The sequence below is a fragment of the Hyaena hyaena genome, unplaced genomic scaffold (genome assembly GCF_003009895.1).
Source record: "Hyaena hyaena isolate Hyena2069 unplaced genomic scaffold, ASM300989v1 scaffold_149, whole genome shotgun sequence".
NCBI lineage: Eukaryota > Metazoa > Chordata > Mammalia > Carnivora > Hyaenidae > Hyaena > Hyaena hyaena.
The window spans coordinates 2,251,143-2,269,787 of record NW_024080781.1 but is presented as its reverse complement, the minus strand read 5'-3'; the positions used below and the strand labels follow the sequence as shown (position 1 = coordinate 2,269,787).

Here is an 18,645-nt window from a genome sequence, read left to right as displayed (position 1 = left end):
ACCAAAAGCACAAGCAACATAAGCAAAAATAAATGAGACTACTTCAAGCCAAAATCCTTCCACACAGCAAAGGAAACACTCAACAGAATGAAAAGGCAAACTATGGGAGGGAGTAAAGGGAGAAAATAATTACAAATAATATATCTGATAAGGGGTTAATATCTAAAATAAATAAGAGACTTATACAATTCAATAGCAAAAATGAAAGAAAGAAAGGAAGGGTGGAAGGGTGAAAAGAAGGAAGGAAGGGAGGGGGGAGGGAGGAAAAAAGGAAAGGAAATAATATCATTTAAAAATAGGCAAAGGGTTTGAAAATGTATTTTCCCAAAGACATATAAATGGTCAACAGGCACATGAAAAGATCTTCAATAGCACTAATCATCAAGGAAATGCAAATCAGCACCATAATGAGATATTACCTCAGACCTATTAGAAACTATTATCAAAAAGACAAAGGGAATGTGAATTAGCACAGCCACTATAAAATCCAATCTGGATGTTCCTCAAAAAGGACTACCATACAATCCAGTAATCCCACTTCTAGATATATAATACAAAGGAAATGAAATCACTTTCATAAAGAGATATCTGTACCTCTGTGTTCCTTGCAGCATTATCCATAGTAGCCAAGACATGAAAACAAACTAAGTATTTGTGTACAGGTGAATAGATAAAGAAAATGTGTATGTATACAATGGAATATTATTCAACCTTAAAAAAATGAAATCTTGCCTTTTAGGATAACATGGGTGTCCTTGAGGGCATTAAGCTGAATGAAATAGGTCAGAGACTTAAAGAAGAATATTACTTGAGTGTAGAGTCTTAAAAAAAGTCAAGCCTATAGTAACAGAGACTAGTGTAAAAAAAAAAAAAAAAAGAAAGAAAGAAATAGAAACAGAGACTAGTGTTGTGGTTTCCAGGGACTGCAACTTGAAGAAAATGGAGAGAATGTGAATGTTTATGAGCAATAATCAATAAGCTACTTAGCTAGATAGTAAATTTGAATCTGCCAAAATTACCTGATGAATATAGATTTTCTATCTTTAGAAAGATGAATAATCCACTGGCTAAATAAGCATCCCAGTTCTGTGTGATTGTGATTTTACCCAACACAATAAAAAGAATAGTAAACATAAAGTCAGGATGTTTTGGTTTAAATAAAAATTTACCATATTATAACTACACAAATTCTGGGGCAAGTAATTATTTTCAAAAAGTTGCACAATAGTTGAAAGGATATTGTATGGAAAGTAGTTATTAAACACAACACAGATTTACAAATCAAAGGGGTTTCTCTGTATAATGCATTTGTAATTCTGCTCCTCACATAGAAATTCTTATCCAGCTAGTGTTTTGTTATTATTCAGTCATTTTGCTCTGATGAATTTATTTCTCTTCATGATTCATTAACTCTTTATGATTATTTTATTATGTAACCTATTCATGACCAAACTACACTGCTTTGTATTCTCTAATACATTGTGCTGTAGTTTGACCTTTTTGACAATTCAGAGAAAATAATAGAAGGCAGTAAGAAAACTGATGAGGGAAGCTGTTATTTTGGTAACTTGTCTAGAAAATAATTATACGTGGGGCTTATATTCTTATTTAAACTAATTTAAACTATTTAACTGAAACAACCTATATTATTTCAAACACCAGTAGTTATACTTCTATCATTTTATCTGAAATAAAGTCAATATTCCAGACAAGATTAAAACAAAAACAGATATATTTCCTCAATTAAATATGAAAAATAATTTCTTCGAAATTAAAAGGTGGCACATGCACATGTATATTTGACTAAAAGTCATGGCAGTACCAACATGTCTTGATATTGAACCATATATTGATCCCCAAATCAGATATAATTAAACCTGCTGGTAGGCAGATAGTCATGCAGAAATGTAGAGTCTGCTTGGCCATATGCCTTGACATGTCAGATACAAATAAATAAGCCAGGTAATATATTGTTTTCTCATTCAAATGTTTCAAAGATATGCTGCTACCTACAATTTTACAGTGTGTTAATAGCTCCATGTTCACTTTTTAAAGAATATATAGCTTTATTATTATGCTTTATTTTCTTAGAGGCTACTTTCTTGAATTCAAACAATAATTATTATCTGTTTATTCATTAAAGGTTCATTTATTTTATCTGTTATTTATTATACCTTTGTATTATCTGCAATAATAAATACCCAATTGGAAAACAGCATAGCATTCCTGGTGGAGAAATAATTCATAACATAATTTTACAGAGCTGAAGTCCCTGGAGCTTCAAGTCTATTTTGACAGCTGCTTAATTCATCTGTTTAATAACCAAGTTATGATGAAACAGTTGTGCTGTCAAAAGAAATGATCAGTGCAGTACTATTATTAGTTGCATTGCCTTCTGTTTCCCACTGTCTAGACTTTCATAGAAATCTAACAAAGGATACAAACAAACACTTGGAGTACAGGCTCAGAAAATGCCTTCTGCATTATCTGGCCAGTTCTTTGGCTGTGACTTTAAAATACTGAAGATTTGGATAAAATCAGAAAAGCTCAGTCTATGATCTCAGTGTTTCTTTTTTTCTTAAGGTAATTGTGCAAATACTTATCTTTAGGCATGGTTGGTGAATGGAATACTATTATTAATATTCTATTGAATAGATTTATTGTACATTTTATGAGTTTCAATTAAAAAATTGGATTTCAAATCAATGAATATTTACAGTATCTTACTCTGTAACAGGTATTCTATATATTTCAATTATAAAGTTTCATTTAAACTGCAAAATAGGGGCTCCTGGGTGGCTTAGTCGGTTGAGCTTCCGACTTTCGCTTAGGTCATGATCTCGCGGTTCGTGGGTTCGAGCCCCGCGTCGGGCTCTGTGCTGACTGCCAGCTCAGAGGCTGGAGCCTGTTTCAGTCTGTGACTCCCTCTTTCTCTGACCCTCCCCTGCTCACGCTGTCTCTCTCTCTCTCTCCTAGAAATAAATAAAAATATTAAAAAAAAATAAACTGCAAAATAAACCAAGGTTGTTAATATAAGCAACCATTTTACAAATGGTCCATATAAAAGACGTCTAGGAGCTTGCCTCAGGCACCAAGCTGGTGAGTAAAGGGGCTTAAACCACTGATTCTATTTTGAAAATTTAATTTCTTCTTGCTATACTACATTAAATACAGTAGATAAGAAGAACTGTGGATATTATTTATTAGTATCTGCTATATGCCTTACATTCTTCCTATTTGTCACAATCCAATGAGATTACCTCTTTCAGTTAAGTAATGGATAATTCAAAAGTCGGGCAGTTGCCTGTGGTCACCCAGCAGGTAAGTGGTAAAACTAGAATTCAAATTCAAACCAGGCCACCCCATCTTCAGCATTTAAAGTCTTCCCTTGATAGCACACTGACCTTCAATTGAAACTAAAACTTGAAAAACTACAATTCAATCTGTATGAGAAGATTAGACGATGATTCGGGAGCTAACACTTCAAGCTCACCATTGTGAGACACTGGTTTAAGAAGTTTTTGATTTAAGGGGCGCCTGGGTGGCTTAGTCGGTTAAGTGTCCGACTTTTGCTTAGGTCATGATCTCTTTGTTCGTGGGTTCGAGCCCCTCTTCGGTCTCTGTGCTGACTGTCAGCTCAGAGCCTGGAGCCTGTTTCAGAGTCTGTGTCTCCCTCTCTCTCTGACCCTCCCCTGCTCACGCTGTTTCTCTCTCTCTCTCTCTCTCCTAGAAATAAATAAAACATTTAAAAAAATCATCAAACCCCTTATCTTTAAAAAAAAAAAGAAGTTTTTGATTTATACAGAGTTAAAAAATATTAATGCTTGATTCAAATTTTCACTTTACTTCTATCTGAACATTTGGCATTATGTGCTATATTTTGAAAATTCTGGCAGAGTGCATAGTTTTTCACACAATCAGAATAATAAAAAAGGTTTTAACTCATTCAGTAAGCAAAAAAAGATTAAACACACAAACATAAGAAAACACTAAACAAAATATATATAATTCAATTTTGTAATGTAATATGGTCTCTACGCAGTTAAGTATACAAACTCATAAATAACATAATACACACTACTGTGCATATACACATGCTTAAATATATATGATGAAATACAGGCTAAAAGTTAAAAGAAGAAATGCTGGGAATCCCTGTGCAGTAGGGACTTAACTACAGAAAACAGCAAATTTTTAAATCAACTTTATTCAGGGGCAATTTATGCATAGAGTTTATGACCACTTTAAGCATATGGTTCAGTGAATTTCTCATGAATGAAATCATACAATCTGTGCACTTTTTTGCCTGTCCTTTTTTGCTAATCATAATACTTTTTTCACACTTTTTTATGTCTCTTTTTTTAATAGTTTATTGTCAAGTTGGTTTCCATATAACACCCAGTGATCATCCCCACAAGTGACCTCCTCCATGCCCATCACTCCCCTTCCCCTCTCTCCTACCCCAATCAGTCCTCAGTTTGTTCTCATAATTCAAGAGTAGAATCTCTCATGGTTTGCCTCCCTCCCTCTCTCCCATTATTTTTACCTTTCTTCTCCCCCATGGTCCTCCATTAAGTTCCTCCTAATCCACCTATACGTGCAAACATATGGTATCTGTCCTTCTCCACCTGACTTATTTTGCTTAGGATAACACCTTCAAGTTCCATCCATGTTGCCACACATGGCAAGATCCCACTCTTTCTCACTGCCATGTAGTATTCCATTGTATAGATAAACCACATCTTCTTGATCCATTGTCAGTTGATGAACACTTAGGCTCTTTCCATGTTTTGGCTATTGTTGAGAGTGCTGCTATGCACATTGGGGTACATGTGTCCCTATGCAGCAGCACTCCTGTATCCCTTGGGTAAATTCCTAGCAGTGCTATTGCTGGGTCATAAGGAAGTTCTATTGTTAATTTTTTGAGGAACCTCCACACTGTTTTCCAGAGGGCTTGCACCAGTTTACATTCCCACCAACAGTGTAGGAGGGTGCCCATAACTCCACATCCTCGCCAGCATCTAGAGTCTCCTGATTTGCTCATTTTAGCCCCTCTGACTGGCGTGAGGTGGTATCTCAGTGTGGTTTTGATTTGCATTTCCCTGATGAGGAGGGACACTGAGCATCATTTCATGTGTCTGTTGGCCATCTGGATGTCCTCTTTGGAGAAGTGTCTGTTCATGTCTTCTGCCCATTTCTTCATTGGATTGTTTGTTTTTTGGGTGTGGAGTTTGGTGAGTTCCTTATAGATTTTGGATACTACCCCTTTATCTGATATGTCATTTACAACTATCTTTTCCCATTCCGTTGGTTGCCTATTAGTTTTATGGATTGTTTCCTTTGCCATGCAGAAGGTTTAATCTTGATGAGGTCCCAATAGTTTATTTTTGCTCTTGATTCTTTTGCTTTTGGGGATGTGTTAAGTAAGAAATTGCTGTGGTGGAGGTCAAGGAGGTTGTTTCCTGCTTTCTCCTCTAGGGTTCTGATGGTTTCCTGTCTCACGTTCAGGTCTTTTATCCATTTTGAGTTTATTTTTGTGTATGGTGTGAGAAAATGATCTAGCTTCATTCTTCTGCATGTTGCTGTCAGTTCTAACAGAGGCTGTCTTTTTTTCCATTGGATACTCTTTCCGGCTTTGTCAAAGATTAGTTGGCCATATGTTTGTGGTTCCAATTCTGAGTTCTCTATTCTATTCCATTGGTCTATGTGTCTGTTTTTGTGCCAATACCATACTGTCTTGATGATGACAGCTATGTAGTAGAGGCTAATGTCTGGGATGGTGATGCCTCCCGTTTTGGTTTTATTCTTCAAATATACTTTGGCTATTCAAGGTCTTTTGTGGTTCCATACAAATTTTAGGACAGTTTTGGGGCGTCTGGGTGGCTTAGTCGGTTAAGCATCTGACTTTAGCTTAGGTCATGATCTCGCAGTTTGTGGGTTCGAGCCCTGCGTCAGGCACTGTGCTGACTGCCAGCTCAGAGCCTGGAGCCTATTTCAGAGTCTGTATCTCCCTCTCTCTCTGACCCTCCCCTCCTCACACTGTCTCTCTCTCTCTCTCTCTCTCCTAGAAATAAATAAAAATATTTAAAAAAATTTTTAGGACAGTTTGTTCTAATTTTGAGAAGTATTCTGGTGCAATTTTGATTGGGATTGCATTGAATGTGTAGAGTGCTTTGGGTAGTAATGACATTTTAACTATATTTATTCTTCCAATCCATGAGCATGGAGTGTTTTCCCATTTCTTTGTGTCTTCTTCAATTTCCCTCATAAGTTTTCTATAGTTTTCATCATACAGATCTCTTCTATCCTTGGTTAGGTTTATTCCTAGGTACTTTATGGTTTTTTGTGCAACTGTGAATGGGATCGGTTTCTTGCTTTCTCTTTCTGTTGCTTCATTGTGAGTGTATAAAAATGCAACCGATTTCTGTACATTGATTTTCTACCCTGCAACTTTGCTGAATTCATGGATCAGTTCTAGTTGGCTTCTGGTGGAGTCTGTCGGGTTTTCTATGTAGTGTATTATGTCTTCTGGGAAAAGTGAAAGTTTGACTTTTTCTTTGCAAATTCTAATGCCTTTTATTTCCTTTTGTTGTCTGATGGCTGATGCTAGGACTTCCAGCACTATGTTAAACAACAGTGGTGAGAGTGGACATTCCTGTCGTGTTCCTGATCTCAGGGGGAAAGCTCTCAGTTTTCACCGTTGAGGATGATGTTAGCTGAGGGCTTCTCATAGATGGCTTTTATGATATTTAAGTAAGTTTCTTCTATCCCAACTTTCTCGAGGGTCTTTATTAAAAAGGGATGCTGTATCTTGTCAAATGCTTTTTCTCCATCTATCCCACAGGATCATGTGGTTTTTATCTTTTATTGTGTTAATGTGATGTATCACTTCATTGATTTGTGAATATTGAACCAGCCCTGTAACCCAGGAATGAATCCCACTTGATCTTTGTAGATAATTCTTTTTATGTGCTGTTGAATTCGATTTGCAAGTATTTTGTTGAGAATTTTTGCATCTGTATTAATCAAGGATATTGGCCTGTAGTTCTCTTTGTTTCCTGGGTTTCTGTCTGGCTTGGGAATCAAAGTGATGCTGGCTTCGTAAAATGAGTCCGAAAGTTTTCCTTCAATATCTATTTTTTGGAATAGCTTAAAAAGAATGGGTATTAATTCTGTTTTAAATGTCTGGGAGAATTCCCCAGGGAAGCCATCTGGCCTAGGGCTCTTATTTGTTGGGAAATTTTTGATAACTGATTCTATTTTTTCACTTTATGGGTGTGTTCCAATTTTCTATCTCTTCCCATGTGAATTTTGGTAGTGAGTGTGTGTTTAGGAATTTGTCCATTTCTTCTAAGTTGTCTAATTTGTTGGCATATAGTTTTTCATAGTATTCCCTGATAATTGCTTGTATTTCTGAGGGGTTGGTTGTAATAAGTCCATTTTCATTCATAATTTTGTCTATTTAGGTGCTCTCTCTTTTCTTTTTGATACTCCTGGGTAGAGGTTTGTCAATTTTAATTATTTTTTTCAAAAAACCAACTCTTGGTTTCATTGATCTGTTCAACTTTTTCTTTGGTTTCTATTTATTTCTGCCCTGATTTTTATTATTTCTCTTCTCTTACTGGGTTTTGGGTGCTCTTGTTGCTCTGCCTCTAGTTCTTTTAGGTGCACTGTTAGATTTTATACTTGCGCTTTTTCTAATTTCTTGAAATAGGGCTGGAGTGCAATATACTTTCCTCTTAGGACTGCCTTTGCCGCATCCCATAAAGTTTGGATTGTTGTGTTTTCATTTTCATTTGTTTCCATATATTTTTAAATTTCTTCTCTAATTGCCTGATTGGCCCATTCATTCTTTAGTAGGGTGTTCTTTAACCTCCATGTTTTTGGAGGTTTTTCCAGACTTCATCCTGTGAATGATTTCAAGTTTCATAGCATTGTCATCTGAAAGTGTGCATGGCATGATCTCAATTCTTTTATATTTATTGAGGGCTGCTTTATGTCCCATTATGTGATCTATCTTGGAGAATGTGCCATGTGCACTTGAGAAGAAAGTGAATTCCATGGCCTCAGGATGTAGAGTTCTAAGTATATCTGTCAAATCCATCTGGTCCAATGTGTCATTCAAGTTCATTGTTTCCTTAGTAATAATTTTCTGTCTAGTTGATCTATCCAATGCTATAAGTGTAGTATTAAAGCCCCCTGCTATTAACACATTCTTTTCCATAAGATTGTTTCTGTTTGTGATTAATTGTATTATGTATTCAGGTGCTCCCATATTCGGTGCATAGGCATTTATAATTGTTATCTCTTCCTGACGGATAGACCCTGTAATTATTATATAATGACGTTCTTCATCTCTTGTTACTGCCTTTACTTTAAAGTCCAGTTTGTCTGACCTAAGTATAGCTACTCCAACTTTCTTTTGACTTCCAGTAGCATGATAGATATTTCTCCATCCCCTTACATTCAATCTGAAGGTGTCCTCAGGTTTAAAATGATTTTTTTGTAGACAGCAAATAGATAAGTTTTGTTTTTTTATCCATTCCGGTACCCTATGTCTTTTGATTGGGTCATTTAGTCCATTTATATTCAGTGTCATTATTAAAAAATATGGGTTTAGAGTCATTGTGTCCTTTGTAGGATTCATGCTTATGGTGGTGTCTCTGGTACCTTGCATTCCTTGCAATATTTCCCTCAGAGAGTCCCCCTCAGGATTTCTTGTAGGGCTGGTTTAGTGGTGATGAATTCTTTCAATTTTTGTTATTTGGAAAAACTTTTATCTCTCCTTCTATTTTGAATGACAGGCTTGCTGGATAGAGGACTCTTGGGTGCATATTTTTTCTGTTCATCACATTGAAGATTTCCTGCCATTCCTTTCTGGCCTGCCAAGTTTCAGTAGATAGGACTATCACCACTCTGATATGTTTCCCTTTGTATGTTTAGGGCCCTTTTATCACTAGCTGCTTTCAGAATTCTCTCTTTGTCCTTATATTTTGCCCATTTCACTATATGTCATGCAGAAGATCGATTCAAGTTATGTCTGAGGGGATTTCTCTGTGCCTGTTGGATTTCAATGTCTGTTTCCTTCCCCAGATTGGGGAAGTTTTCTGCTATAATTTGTTCAAGGACTCCTTCAGAGCCTTTTACTCCCTCTTCCTCTTCTGGAATTCCTATGATAAGGATATTTTTCTGTTTGATTGTATCGCTGAGCACTCAAACTCTCCTTCTGTGTTCCTGGATAAGTTTATCTCTCCTTTTCTCAGCTTCCTTTTTTTCTATAATTGTGTCTTCTAAATCACTTATTCTCCTCTCTGCCTCTTCATTCTGTGTATTGGATGCCTCTATTTTATTATGCATCTCATTTACAGCATTTTTTAATTCATCACAACTATTTTTTTTAAATGTTTTATTTATTTCTAGGAGAGAGAGAGAGAGAGAGACAGCGTGAGCAGGGGAGGGTCAGAGAGAGAGGGAGTCACAGACTGAAACAGGCTCCAGGCTCCGAGCTGGTAGTCAGCACAGAGCCCGAGGCGGGGCCCGAACCCACGAACCGCGAGATCATGACCTAAGCAAAAGTCGGACGCCTAACCGACTAAGCCACCCAGGCGCCCCTCATCACAACTATTTTTAAGCTCCATAGTCTTTGTAGCAATAGTTTCTCTGATGTCTTCCATGCCTTTCTCAAGCCCAGAGATTAATTTTGTGACCATTGTTCTAAATTATTGTTCAGTTATGTCTTATATCTGTTTTGAGCAGTTCTTTAGCTGTCATTTCTTCCTGGAGTTTGTTTGGAAGAGAGTTTTTCCATTTAGCCAATTGGTTAACTTTCTATCTCTTGCTAGTTTTAAAAGCTTGTTATGCACTCTGCACCTGCGAGTGCTGCTGTACCAAAGAAGGCTCTTTAACTGTCCAGGGCCTGTCCACTGAGGAAGTGTTCTTTGAATGGTGTCTCTTGGTCTCTCTTGTTGAGTCCTTGGTTATTTTACTTCCCTACTCGTAGTGGTATTTGGGACTCTTCACCATGTGTACTTTGGCTTCTTTCTTGAAGTAGCCTTTTTTTTGGGTCTGATCTCCCTGTGCCATGGGCATAGCCTAGGTGCGCCATGCTCTATATCCCAAGCCAGGCCTCGTTTCCAGATCTTAGTCTGAGTGCCCCACTGATATCGCCCAAACTATAAACTTGCAGTCGAGTCCCTCCGAGATGTTTCAATCCTCTCACCTCCTCCCTGGGAAGGGAGTTTTTTAATACAGTTTTTTAATATAGTTTATTGTCAAGTAGGTTTCTCTATAACACCTAGTAATCATAATACTTTTGAGTCTTATCCATGTTGCTGTAAGTATCAGTAGTCACTGCTTTATAATGGTGAGTAATATTCCTTTGTAAGTATTCACTACAAATGGTTTATCCATTCACCACTTGATGGACAGTTGAATTGTTTCTATTTTTGAACAGTATGAATAAAGCTGATATGAACAGTTGTATACCAGCGCATTTTCATTTCATTCATTACATATTTCATGGTAAATACCTAGGAATGGAATTGTAGAGTTGTGTAAGTGTATGCTACTTACAGATAAAACTGTCAAACTCTTCTCCAAACAGGTGGTACCCTTTAATACTAAACCAGCAATGTTTGAGAGCCTAAATTGTGCCACATTCTAGATACATTTGGTATTATAAGTCTTTTTAAATTTTAGTCATTTCAGTGAATATGTAGTGGTTTACTGTGACTCTAATTTGCTTTTGGGAAACAGTTTATTTTAGTGGAGGACTAGAATAGCAACTGAGAATCCTAGTTAAGCAAGGTTGTCGATACGGTCAACACATGGATTTGAATCCGATCTGGTGCCTCCTCTATGTGTGACTGTGCACAAGTTGTCTTAGTTTCTCCAGGCCTCAATTTTCCTCTCTACTAAGTCACAATAAAAATAGTACCTTTCTCATATTTTGTTTTAAACTTTGAAGAAAAAATAAATGTAAAGCGTTAAACATGGTGCCTGGATTATAGTAAATCTTCAATAAAAGTTAGCAATATAAATTTTTTAAACTTACAAAGTTTGCTTCTATTGACCATAATAATAATGCTATGCCTATATAAGATCTATCTTTCCCAACATATGACCTTGCTTTAAAGTACTTTTTTTTTTAAATAAACAAATCTATTTCCTTCAAAGTCGGTCATAATATAAAGATACATAAGTCTAAAAGGTATCTTTATGTCTAGGTCTATTTTTTTAAGATTTTGTTTTGTTTTAAGTTGGGAGATGATCCCAACAAAGTCTGCAGACAGCATTGTTTTACAAATGGTCTTAATCCTAGAAAGTGGCAGTATTAGTTATTTAAAGCAACCTACAATATATCATAAGCATCCTACCAGGACTAACTCTTCTCCATTCACAAGCAATTTTTGTGGTCTCAATAACTCCCTAAAATGCCAACTTCCGTTTTATTCTGACATCAAGTGAACCAACATGTTTTCTCTCCCCACCCACTGGGACAAATTCCCTACCCAGCCAGCTCCTTCCACTAAGGATATAGGCAGTTCACTAGCACTGACTGTAACCACTCTTCTGTCCTGGCCTAGTGATACCACGTCAGCTTCCCTTCTCCCTGTCACATTGCCAAACCTCTCCTTAGGTCTGAGAGCTCTGCTAAATCATCTAGCTTTTGCTTCTGTGTGGTCTAAGAGAGTTGGCACGAAGGGAAGCAGTGAGCTCTGTGACTTCCTGTTGGGTTTTCTTTCACAATTAGGAAAGAGGGTTAGGAGTAGTGAACGGACATGAATTTTAAGAAAAGTGTACTGAAGTGTACTTCAGTGCCTTAAAAAAACTTTAAGGAGTGCCTTAAAACTCTAGAAAAAAAGTTTAAATTAATCACTATTCAGTCATTGATTTATTTAATGACCTGATATGTTTACCACTTGAATGCTCAGTTTTTATGAGCTTATTGTTACAGAATTTTTAAGCTATTATGTTTATCTATTAACAGCATAGAACAATTTAAAAATTTATATAGTGATTTTGTTTTCCAGTCCTTGCAGGTAAAACATCATTTGAATGTCATTTCCAGTCCTTGCAGGTAAAATGTCATTTGAATGTCATAACCACTATGAGTTTGAAAGTATTAGGTAACAGGACATGTCACTACTACCACCATCAACCCCAAGAACAAACACTTTTGAGGGCTGGGCTGAAGTTACTGGGGAGAATTACAGCAAGAACAAAACAGAATTACGGCAGTAGTATACAGCAGTTACTAATAAAGGACTTCAGGCATGACAGGCAGAAGTCTATTAATCAGTCTTGGGAATAGATATAGGGCAGGGACTGGTCAACAACCAGAGTATAAAGGGGTTGCAGAAATTTATCTGGAAAGTGGATCATAATGGTCCAGTTGGATGTCTGCCTTCAAGCAGGAGGCAAATTAACTCATGCCTTCAGACACACGATTTGGGATAAAACAAACATGCCTTCACAGACACCATTTACCATGTGTACACAGTATGCCATTGTTTATGCCTCATTTCTGGTATTTTTTCTTTCAGACCCATCTACACTTAATCTATCCCTATCACTGAACAAGAAGCAAATTGGAGTTTACCTGCTTCCCATAGCCTTTTGATTAGTATTAAATTTAAGTCTATTCTCACTATACAAACCTCTCAGCTAAAGTTGGATCTATCTAGGGCTAGACTTCCCTAAGACTTGGCCATTTCTCCCTGTCTAAGCACAGCTTTATAGTTTTTACCTTACCTGCCTGCCTAGGTATGTTATTTTACGGACTTTCTATGTCAAACTAGACCTCACTTTCTGGATCCTCCTATTCAATAAAGTCCTGTGGCCATCTATGTATTACAATAACTCTTAGCTTCTCTCCAACCTCTCAAGAGACTATTGTGCAATGGCTAGAGAAGAGGACACCACGGCCATGGATATTATCAAGGAACGTCTTCCATTAATAAGCAACATGTAAATCCCTTCAAGATTGAGCAGATATGAGCTCTAAGAGATTCTACAAGAGGAGAAGTTCCTAAGGTGCTTTCATAGACTATAGTGTTGACATTAGCTTATTCTCACTTAGATTCCTACAAGCTCATATGTAGCCTATAGGAAGATGTTCATCTTCTTTTTAAAACTGAGGCCTCAGCCACCCTGGCACACAGTGGATAATTTTAAAATTCCAAGGAGGAAATGAAAGACATCAGTTATAAAATGTTCTAATATCTTTTGGCAATTTTTCCATAGTTCAGGATTCATGTTCAAAGATAAACAACTTCTATCCTAAAAAGGCTAACCAACTTCACAGCACTCTTGTTTGTAGGAAGGATATAAATTTAACAAGTATACATTTATCAAAATTACAGTTTGGTTTTATAACTAATATTCTATCTGCTCTGGAAACCTCCTTACCACAAAAGTCAGAATATATATGCTTATCTTATATTTAAGATTCTCTCCTGGTTTAAATTCTTCCTCTTCTCCTTCCAAATATAGTATTTGGGTGCAGAAGGAAGAGGACTTGGAGGTGGAACACCCAAGTCTTTAGGTGATATATCACACCCTATTTGGTTTCTGAGTTGACCTCTGCTGTGCCTGCTTCTGAGGTGATGTAATCATGTGGTCAATGAGTATCCTTTTGAGTTTAGGTTGTCCTGCTTGATCTTTAGAGTGCATCTGGTTACCATTGCTGATGTCCATGGACGTCACCCTAACCTTCAGTCATGAGGATCTCACACCCTACTGTCCACACAGTTACAGGCGTCCTCCTATTGATCACTAGGGTATGTAACACTTATGAATGGCTTTGGGGGCCTAAGATTTTTATTTGCTTTCTCCACAACACACCAAAATGAGAATTCACTTGGGCCCATACTTTTTAATACCTCCTTTGGCTGCTGATATATAAATCCTCCTGATATTTCAAATGTATGGGACTTAATGAAACTTTTCACTTTCCCAGGCCATGCCCAAGAAAGCATGGCATCAGCCCCAGTGGTCCCCAAATCTGCTTGGATATTGTTAATTCCTTCTTTTGGATTTGCCCTTAAGGAAAATCAGAACACTAGAACCTGATTTTGCCTCCCCCTCAAGAGCTCCCCCCTAAGATGGAGAGAGCTCTCCATCTCTCAATAATCAGACAGGTTTTCTTCTTTCCATGTCCTTGAATTGCATTCTTTTTCTCCTATTCCTTAGTTTCATCATATACATTCTCTGATCCTCTTCCAATTATTCACCTTGAAATTCTGAGAAAACCTTCCCTTTCTCAAGTAAGCTGGGCATTTGCAGTGGTCAAAGTGTTTGCTTTCAGACTATAGGAAAAAAAATCCATTTTTAAATTCAAAGTCAATGCATTCCTGTTTGCAACTGAGCCATACTTTCCCCATGAAACAATGCATGCTACTCATTCAGTGGTTTGGAGAGTTGGAAAACTGAAAAGTGAGGATGGCTGGGAGGTAGAACACGTTGATTTGATGTCTCAAAATCAGCATCTATGTAATTTCTCCCATCTTCTCATTTACTTCTCTATGGTATATATTCCTGCCACTTAAGTTCAATCACTGGACATGCATGGCCCTTGGGGTAGGGCAAAAAATCAAACTCCAGCCTCTTCAGACCCTCCATTTCAGTAAATGATAGAGGCGCAGATCACAGCCTCTGTCTCACCTAAGGCATGTCTATTACAAGAGCACAGTTTAGTAATATCTTAATTGGGCAAAACCCACAAAAAATAATTAGCATATAATGCATGCATATTTCAAAAAGCACACATGTGGAAGATTTATTCTGCTTTACAAAATAGACTAAATTAAAATAAAGCCCACACTTGAATAATAATTATATGAAATCTCAGTCTTAACTCTTTATAGAAAAAGAAAATGAACTAATCAAGAAAGAATTACTACATAATTTACTGAGCAAACCTGCAAGGAAAAGAAGTCCACCTTTGTATTGTTAAAGAGCAGTTAAATTTTAGAATTGCCACAAAGGTTAGACCTGAAGTATGTTATCTGATAACCTTGTCTAAGCTAAAGGAAAACCCAAGGCTACCATTATGGAATGCCTGCTAAGGACCCTTGGATGAATCTATGGTATTTCATTTAGTTCTTACAACCGCTCTGCAGGTGGGCAAAGCTTCATTTTTAAAAAGATGAAGTCCCCAGTTACCAGCAGAGCTACAATTGGACTCATTTCTGACAGAAGACAAATGCTATCAAAGTGAGACTGAAGCAAGTTCATTGAATTGCTCCAAAATCTTCCTGTAGAGGGTGACGATAGAAACATGTTCCACCGCCTCCAACTATAGTGCCAGTAAGAATTATACTTTCACCTCTAAGCTTATTCTTTAAATTTAGCTTTCAATTCTTGTTACTAGATTTAGTGTTGGTTGACTCCCATTCAAGTCAACTGATAGTTCAGTCAGTTCATTAGTGAATAGACAGGTTTATAAAAAAAAAAAAAAAAAAAAAGAAGTCTCTTTAGAGAAAGTGCCTCAGCAGGAGTTGAATAGGCAGTGGAGAGGAGTACTCCTTTTTCAGTAGAATAAAGTTCCTCAAGGTGACCCTTTTCCTCATTCCTGACACAGTCTCTGAAAGAAACTAAAGTTGAAAGCAAATAGAGAGGCAGAAATAACTGGTTAAAAAAAACAATACTCAGAGGTGGTCTTCTCTTCTTTTGGTCTTTCCCTCTCAGTGTTACATGCAATTGTATATCTGTCTCCCACTTCTCTAAAATTCATTTTATTAAAAAATATTAATGTTTATTTATTTTTGAGAGACATATAGAATGTGAGTTGAGAAGGGGAAGAGAGAGACGGAGTCACATAATCTGAAGCCGGCTATATGCTCTGAGCTGTCAGCACAGAGCCCATGCAGGACCCAAATCCACAGACTGAGATCATGACCTGAGCTGAAGTTGCAAGCTTAACTGATCAAGCCACCCAGGTGCCCCTGAAATTAATTTAAAATACACTGTAGTAGTTTTAGTGGATTTTAGAATCTGATTTTTATGTTTTTAAGTTATTTAAAAAGGTAGCACTAGGAAATGTTGCTATTGAAGATCCAACAGGGAGCAAAGACAACGTCTGTTTTTTTTGTTTTGTTTTGTTTTGTTTGTTTTTTTGTTTTATGTTTTCCTACGTTTATTTTGTTGAATCTTATAATATCCCCTCAAAGGATGGTGAAGGTCAGGTTTTATTATTTTCATTTACAGGCTAGAGGTAGAGTAAAGCTTAGATAGGTATTGAACATACAAGAATTAGGCCTCTGCCCAGGATAAAATAACACTAAACCAGCTTTTTAAAAAAGAATTACCTATGGACTCCAAGAGATGCCTTTGTAAAAATAGTTTCTTATTAAAATATATTTGAGAAATCTCCCATACTAAATGTGCCTCCAGAGATAAACAGTACACACATTAAAGGTTCTGTGAAGTCTTGCAATTAAAAACACTAGCAAAAACTTCATTTTAACTCAACATACCATTTCTTATAATACTTTTTGTTTGTTTAGTATGTTTATATTAACAAAACATATTTTTGGAAGTGCTCCATTAAGCCATACCATCTCTTTTTTAGCTTATAAGACCAAAAATCACTTGTCTCAGTCAAGGGAACATCTAAATTATCACCAAGAGAAAGAGGAAGATAGAGAGGAAGAGAGGATGGAGAGGCCCTTGATGGCTTCCAATAGATACATGAACCACAAGTGAGCTTCAAACCACCAATACTATGCAAACAACCCTTGAGAAGGTTGCAACCCCAGAAGACATTTGCTTGCAGCTTTGCGAAGAGATTCTGAGCCAGAGACACCCAGCTAAGCTGCACCCAGATCCTGGATCCTCAGGAGTCAAAATAAAAATTGCTTACAGTGTTAAGCTGTTGCATTTTAGGGTAATTTATTATAAATTCATAGATAACTAACATAAACTCTTAAAGTAAAAGACGAAAAAATAAATATGAAATACTTCTTGGGACAATTGAGTACATAAATGGAAGAATGTGTTGGAAATAACTGATCTAATATTTATTGAATAAAAGATTTTCCAGTTGAGTATCTGTCAAAGTTCTTTCATGTTTGTTCTGGATTAAAATAAAACAATCACTAATCTTTAATAAGTTCTCTTGCTTTTATTTTTTGTTTATTTCTACTTGAGAAATAGATTATTACTATGAACTTCTACTTAGACATTTTATGAATTTTTATGTGAAATGCAGGTTTGAGAGACACAGAAGATATACCCAACAGGGTATACAGCTGCTTATCTACCTTTCACACCACTTATGCTCGTCTCCCACAGTCATGGCTGTTTCCATGGAATGATGAGAACATCTGCCACAAAGGTATTTATGGAATCACTGTACTTGGAATCTATGGTCCAAGAAGGAAAGCAGGGAATCCATTTAAGGACACAGGGTGAACCATCTTTTCCATGAAATGTATTGTTGATTAAAATATTTCTCACATGTTCCTCTAATCTATCAAGTTCTTGACCTTCAAAGGTATTTCACCTAACTGCCTTTCCTCAGGCTCCTTTATTACAGTAAATAAAGAAGGAATCTGCTGAATACTACCATCTATACTCTAGTGTGGGTTTTTTTTTTTTTTTAAATGTGTCAGTTGTTTAATTAGGTTCTTTGTAAGAAATTTAGAAAAAAAACTGTGAGGATAAACTCCATTTGTGAGAGACAAACCACAGAGCAGAGGTAGCCCTGGAACAGAGGAACAACTTTTATTTTTGGCAGAATTTGTGAGTCCATCACTTTCTGCTCAACTTTGTGCTGCTCTGTAAGCTGGTATGTCTCTTTTCCTGGGTCAAAGATCTCACCTTCCTGGTATCTGGACTTTCAAAGCCTCTTCTTCCTAAAATGAAGATCAGTGAGATGTTCAGGGATTTTCAAACCACCGATAGCAATTTTAGTGGAGATGGCAAAGAACAAATTTCTAGTATGTTCTGCACAGAAGAACTCAATTTAGTATCAGAGGACAGTCCCAAGTAGCCAGCCACTGCTCAGCTGCGTCAGAAAACCATCCCCTTGCCTCTGTGGTGCCCATTGAGGATGATCAGAACACTGTTAAGAGTGATACTAACTCAACGTTTCCTAACATGCTACTTGAAAGGATTTTTCCTGCAGCTCAACAGCTTTCAAGCACATCTTCAGTGGAATAATATCTAGGCATTTTATGAAGTTTAACCACTCATGACCATTCTTGTCGCTACCAACTGGAAGGAGTCCCTAAATAAATGGGTGCTTTACATAACACAGGAAAGAGAAGCAGTACTAAAATAATTTAAATAGCATTCCAAGCTGTATTCCAAAACTGCATGCCATAAGTTTAGAAGAACATCTAGTTCAAGTTTATTTATTTTTCAGTACATGGGAAAAGAAAAAAAAACCCAGCAATAACAGAACTTCCACCCCTGGAAGTAAAGAGATACCTGCTGAAAATTCTTAACTATTACTATTATTATTCTCAAGCTCTTCATCTAATGCTTATTTAGTTTATTTCATCATTTACACAATGTGTTATGGATAATACAAAATAAATCTGTGTAATAACAGGGAAGTTGGCATCTATTTTCTTCTTATAAAAATAATATTAAATCAGATAGGCTGAGTTTGTTGGTCAAGGTCACAAAACCAGTAAG

General features: G+C 36.7%; 1 pseudogene; it reads right to left on the bottom strand.

Annotated features, from left to right (window-relative positions):
• LOC120236210 overlaps positions 1-18,217 on the bottom strand; it is an 83,516-nt pseudogene extending 65,299 nt beyond the window's left edge.
• Between the last annotated feature and the right edge of the window lie 428 nt (positions 18,218-18,645).